Source organism: Enhydra lutris, unplaced genomic scaffold (genome assembly GCF_002288905.1).
Source record: "Enhydra lutris kenyoni isolate GAN:26980312 unplaced genomic scaffold, ASM228890v2 scaffoldscaffold110, whole genome shotgun sequence".
NCBI lineage: Eukaryota > Metazoa > Chordata > Mammalia > Carnivora > Mustelidae > Enhydra > Enhydra lutris.
In genome coordinates, this window is record NW_019154194.1 from 69,479 (window position 1) to 75,699 (window position 6,221).

Sequence of the window (6,221 nt, forward strand, 5' to 3'; positions counted from 1 at the left end):
ATTTTTGCAGTACAGAAGTTTTCATCCTCAAGAGGACCTGGCCTCTCCTTTACCCAAAGGATTCTGGCTTTGTAAACTGGCCATGTCTTAGAATTTATTTAGGAACCGTGACTCTCTGTTTTGATGATTCAAGTTAGACTTCTGTTTACTTGACCTAAAACTCTGCCACCTTTGTAGATCAAATAATAATTCAGTAGACTTTCCATCTTTTTATTCACTAGGGACACCAAGATCAACAAGGAAATGTAGAGTTATTTTTAGAAAACATATTGTAAGCCCTAAGGGGTGACTGTGGAAGCAGGTAGAACATCAGCAGCATTCCTGTTCTTGGGCTATTGAACGCAATGGCCGTGTGGGAGCAGGATCCCATGATCCCCAGGGGCAGGGTATAGGTTAGGAGCGATGAAAGAATGTAACCCGGGGCATCTGGGTGGCTCAGTGGGTTAAGCCACTGCCTTCGGCTCAGGTCATGATCTCAGGGTCCTGAGATCGAGTCCCACGTCGGGCTCTCTGCTCAGCAGGGAGCCCGCTTCCCTCTCTCTCTCTCTGCCTGCCTCTCCGTCTACTTGTGATCTCTCTCTATCAAATAAATAAATAAAATCTTAAAAAAAAAAGAAAGAATGTAACCCTCAGTCCCCACTTCCTGTGCCTGGCAATTGCTAGCCCAAACATCCTGTTCCTCCCTTATTCCATGACTGACTCCCTGTGTGCCTACATGCAGGAGAGAATGCAAGCCTGCTTAACGGCTTCGAGATAGTTGCCATCCCTTTGTACTCCTTTCCCACACTTCTAGGCATTTGCCCTTGCTTTTCTGGTTAAAACAAAACAAAACAGGGTGCCTGGGTGGCTCAATAGGTTAAGCCTCTGCCTTCAGCTCAGGTCATGATCTCAGGGTCCTGGAATTGAGTCCCGCATCGGGCTCTCTGCTCAGCAGGGAACCTGCTTCCTCCTCTCTCTGTCTCTGCCTACCTCTCTGCCTGCTTGTGATCTCTCTCTGTCAAATGAAAAAATTACTAAAACAAAACAAAACAAAACAAAAGCTACATGCAGAATTCAGCTGCTCCTGCTCTGCTTTGCAAGGCAGCCTGCACGGCCACTCAGATTGGTGTCTGAGAACTTTATTTCAATGTGCAAGGAAAGTTCAAGAAGCCAGTGCATAATGACTTGAAACATTCAAGTCATTAATAGTTGAGCTGGAATTTGAAGCCGTGTGCTCTTCCCCCCCCCCCCGCTTTGTCCAACATAGTTAGGAGCAAACCCCTTATACTCTTTAGTGTGACTGATATGTTTTGAGGTCTTCGATAGTTATTTCCTTAAGAGTATCGAATGTGGGGGCGCCTGGGTGGCTCAGTGGGTTAAAGCCTCTGCCTTTGGCTCAGGTCATGATCCCAGGGTCCTGGGATCGAGCCCTGCATCGGGCTCTGCTCGGCAGGGAGCCTGCTTCCCTTCCTCTCTGTCTGTCTGCCTCTCTGCCTACTTGTGATCTCTGTCAAATAAATAAATAAAGTCTTTAAAAAAAAAAACTAAAAAAAAAAAGAGTATTGAATGTGTATTTCATATATTTCATATATGTTTGTTATGTCACACCATGGCAAGTGCCCTATTTTGCATTGGAAATAGAGTCATTAGTGCCTTTGAATCTATTAAGATTCAAGAACCAATTCTAGAAAACACAATTCAGAAAATTTATTCTAAACATTCTGTTTCTCTAGGGGTGCCTGGGTGGCTCAGTCAGCTAAGCAGCTGCCTTAGGCTTGGGTCATGATCCCAAGGTCCTGGGATCAGGCCGCATCCCAGGCTCTCTGCTCAGCAGGAAGCCTGCTTTTCTCTCTGCCTGCTGCCCTGTCTATGGAATACTGTGTAGGTACTAGAAATGAGGTTGTAGGTCAATTTATTGAAGTGACCTTCAATAATTGTTTCAATTTAGTAAAAACCTCTAATTAGAAAATAGTATGCATTGGGGGACCTGCGTGGCTCAGTGGGTTAAAGTCTCTGCCTTTGGCTCAGGTCATGATCCCAGGGTCCTGGGATCGAGCCCCGCATAGGCTCTCTGCTCAGCAGGGAGCCTGCTTCCCTTCCTCTCTCTCTGCCTGCCTCTCTGCCTACTTGTGATCTCTGTCAAATAAATAAATAAAATATTTTTTAAAGGGAAAGAAAATAGTATGCATTACGTTCTTAGTTTAGAAAATTCTATATAACTCTTACTTGTATGCCTAGAGGTACTGAAGAATGCTCATCAAAATATTAATAGTGGTGAGTTCCTACTACTTTCCACTTTATTCTTTTGAGTTTCCTCTATTGATGTGCTTCTTTGCGATGTCCAGGCATTATTCCTGTCAGTAAAAAAAATATGAAAGTATTTATACTTTAAACAAATCATTCAAGAATTAAATAATTTGTAGTAAGACATGGCATATGTAACAAAATGTCAGTCTCCAGATGAATAAGGCAGAGGTTCTAATAACTTTAGAATCAGTCACAGTGTGTCAAATAAACAGGAGATATTGTTGTACTGGACTCAGGTCTTTAAATGGATATCCTACCAATATGGTTAGATGTTAATGACATCTATGATGAGAAAGGATAATGACCTTTCTATTATGAGAAAGGATAATGACCTCAAACAATCCCTATCAAATGTAGGTAAGTTCAAAGCTAAGATAAGGAAATCCATAGGGACCATATAAGAAAAGTGAAGTCCATGGTGACAAGTGGGAGTGAAGCTGGGTGATCTCACAAAAGCTGTGGAACTAGATACAAATCTAAGCATTTACTACTGATTGTGGTCGGGAGGCTCGGCCTCCCACTTTGGGAGACATGAACATGAACACACGCCAGCCAGTCTCAGGTTGTCACTACCTGGGACCACCTTGAGGACCCCTGCAAAGCAGGTTAGGTGTAAGCCCCGCCTGTAGTCTTTTGGGTTTTACGAGTTAAGTACTTTTGGCTTAATCTGGTGAGATTTGTTACAAATAACTACCTTGGTGATGACTTACTAGTATTCAATGACATTTTAAAAGGAGAAAAAAATTATGGGCCATAGATCTCTGTAGACCATGTATAGAGGAAAGTTAATATAGCAGTTCTGAGGCAGGGATCCTTACTTAGGCCTGCTTGAAAGCCTGGATTTGGCTGGTGTCAGGGAACATGGATTTGGGAAGACTTAACTCCATTTCATTACTGGTAAGAGCCTCTCTCCTCTCATGTTCTCTCGAAAAAAAAAAAATCTTAAAAAAAAAGAAAAGAAATCTACTAGATACACTTTGTAAGTAAAGCCCTTTAGTCAATACACTTAAAATATCACCATGGTGTCCAAGAAGTGTGGAAAGGCATACAAAACTGCTCTTTCTTCTTAGAGGTTTGGCTACTATGCTATGATCTCTACCCATGCATTTTTTCTTCAAATCATTTCTTTTAACCCCCACCATATAACCGTGTTACTACTACCTCCAGTATTTGTTTCTGCTCCCTGGCTTATGCCTCAAGACGCATCTTGTGCATTAACTACAAAGACGGTTGATCCTAATCATTACTTTATCGCTGTATTCAAAGCAAAAATTTGTTTTTGAATACTGCTTGAGTCCTGTTTGTTAATTTTGATCTTATCTGTCATATAATGTAAAGCAATCTTAATTAGGTGACTTTAACTGTAAGGGGCTCATATAAATAATTTTTCAAATATTATTGCATATAATTTACTAGTTTGATCAAACTGATGTTGAAAAATAAAAACATAATAGAGGGCGCCTGGGTGGCTTAGTCAGTTAAGTGTCCAACTCTGAGTTTCAGCTCAGGTCATGATCTCAGGGTCATGGGATCAAGCTCTGCGTTTGGCTCTGCGCTCTAGTGTGGAGTCTGCTGGAGATACTCCTTGCCAGAGAATATTACTGAGTATCAACTTCCACATTATATATGGATATACACAAAACACACACATACACACAAGAGAGTTATGAATTTTATTATACTATGAAGGGTATGGTCTGATTTCACAAAGCCTGTATTATGTTCTCCTGATATTACATGTCCATTACTTTAATGGCCCCATGTTATTATGGGAACATATGAAATTTAAACAAATTCTTATTGTGAACATTTATTATTTCCATTTTAAAAACTGCGGTATTTTTGATGTGGTTTTCATCTTTTCATTGTTTGACTCTCATAATCATATGTTCCTAGTTTGATTTCCAGGTCACAGTTACATGTTCACATTCTGCTATATACTGCTTTTCAAAAGATATGTATTGTCACCAAGCAAGAAAAACATGTTAACTGTCATTTCTGTACCAGTAATTAATATATCTGACGAAAGCACCAAATCCCCAATTTTTTCTATTATTTATTTTACGGGGATGAGGGAGAATATGGGAAGCTGATATGTTAAATGTCCTTCAAATTTGGCATAGCTTCTACCAGAGAAGTTTATTTTTTTAAAAATGCTACAATTAGAAGGCAATTATATAAAAGATCACACAGAAATGCAGAAATTTGATCGCTTCTCAGCCTTTTGGCTAAGATCAAATATAGAAATGCAGAAATTTGAAAATTAATGATGAACTCAAAATTAAGAAAATTTTATCATTACTAAATCTGACACTTCTGTTACTTTGAACCCTTGCCTTAACATTGTTGAGAAAGTCCAATTAAGCTATGTGCAATGGCCAATTATTGCAAAGTTAAAATTGAATGAGAAAAACCACAAAAGAGTTGAATTTCTACCATACAAACCGATGGAACATGACATCAAGACCCAGAAAATAACCAACCACAGAATAGAGGCAAAGGTTATGCCAGGAGCCAAACGCAATAGGATACTATCAAAATAATGCTGTGGAATGCAGTACTGTGCATTTCTGGATTTCAATTCCGATTTCTCTGAAGTTTTTGTTTTTGTTTTTGTTTTTTTTTTTTGCTGGTTTCCTTTTACAGATACAATTTTTAAATATTGCATCTTCTCCCTTTATCACTACTCTCTGCCATTTTCAGAACTATGTGTCTTGGTGTGGACCTTCCTGGGCTGATTTTAGGAGTGTTCTCTGTGCCTCCTGGATCTGGCTATGTTTCCTTCCCCACAAAAAGGAAGTTTTCAGCTATTTCTTCATATAAACTTTTTGCTCCCTTTTCTCTCTCTTGTGGGATCCCTTCAATGCAAATGCTATTTTGCTTGATGGAGTCAGAGTTCCCTAAGACTATCCTCAATTTGCATAATTTTCCCGTCTCATTTGCTCAGCTTGAGTACTTTTCATTTCTCTGTCTTGCAGATCATTAACCATTCCTGTGTCATCTAACCTATTTATGCCATCAAGTGTTTTAATTTATTGTGTTCTTCATCTCTGATTGGGTCTTTTTAATCTCTGTGGTAGGGTCTCACTGATGTGAGACCACTCTTCTCAAGTCCAGTATCTTTATGAACATTACATTACATTCTCTATCTGGCATATTACTTATATCTGCTTTAGTCTTTTGCTGTGGTTTGGTCGTTTTACATTTGGGGGATATGCCACTCTCCTCATTTTGTCTCTATTTCTGTATCTTATTAAAGTCAGTTATGTCTCTTGGCGGTAATGGCCTCAGGAAGGAGTCTCCTGTTCCCTGGGAACTGTCGCTTCGGGGCATGTCTCCCAAGTGTGTTGCCTATGCCTGCTGTTGTGTTCTGGCTGCCTTTTCCTTCAGTCTGGTCATCTGCGGAAGCTCCCTTTGCCTGTTGTGGGAGTGTTTGGTCTTCAGCTGGCTGAGGCACATCCTACTGTGGGTCTGTCTACATGTGAAATGAGACCTGCTGCCACTGCCACCTCTGGATGTGATGTCCCATAAAACATGCAGGTCGGGAGACGAGGTATTAGTGGAATTTGCTCTACTCTCCCAGGGGAAGGGGCTTGCAGTGCCAGGACTGAAGCAAGTGTGCCTGGGAAAGGCAGATCCACTGGACCACAGGGGGCAGGGCTCGGTGTAAGCAAGTTAGGTAAGGAGCGTTGGCACTGCTCCTTACCTAACTTGTAAGCAGGTGGCCATGCGTTTATGCTGGGGGGCCCGGGAGGGAAATGGGGCCTACCAGCTCCTTTGTTCCTGGAGGGGTGTCCCCATGATCTCTGCCTCTCCAGGCCATGCTCTGAGATGAATTAAGTCACTTTGTCTCCCGTCTGCCCCTGACGTTTTCAAACTGCTGATTCCTGGCTATATCTCCACTGGTGGGTTGCCATGCTCTCCTAGAGCCCAGC

General features: G+C 41.3%; 1 protein-coding gene across 1 annotated transcript in view; it reads left to right on the plus strand.

Annotated features, from left to right (window-relative positions):
* The window catches only part of LOC111139493 (zinc finger protein 404), a 169,477-nt gene that overhangs the window by 68,822 nt on the left and 94,434 nt on the right, over positions 1-6,221 (plus strand). The gene's annotated exons all lie outside the window — the stretch shown is intronic.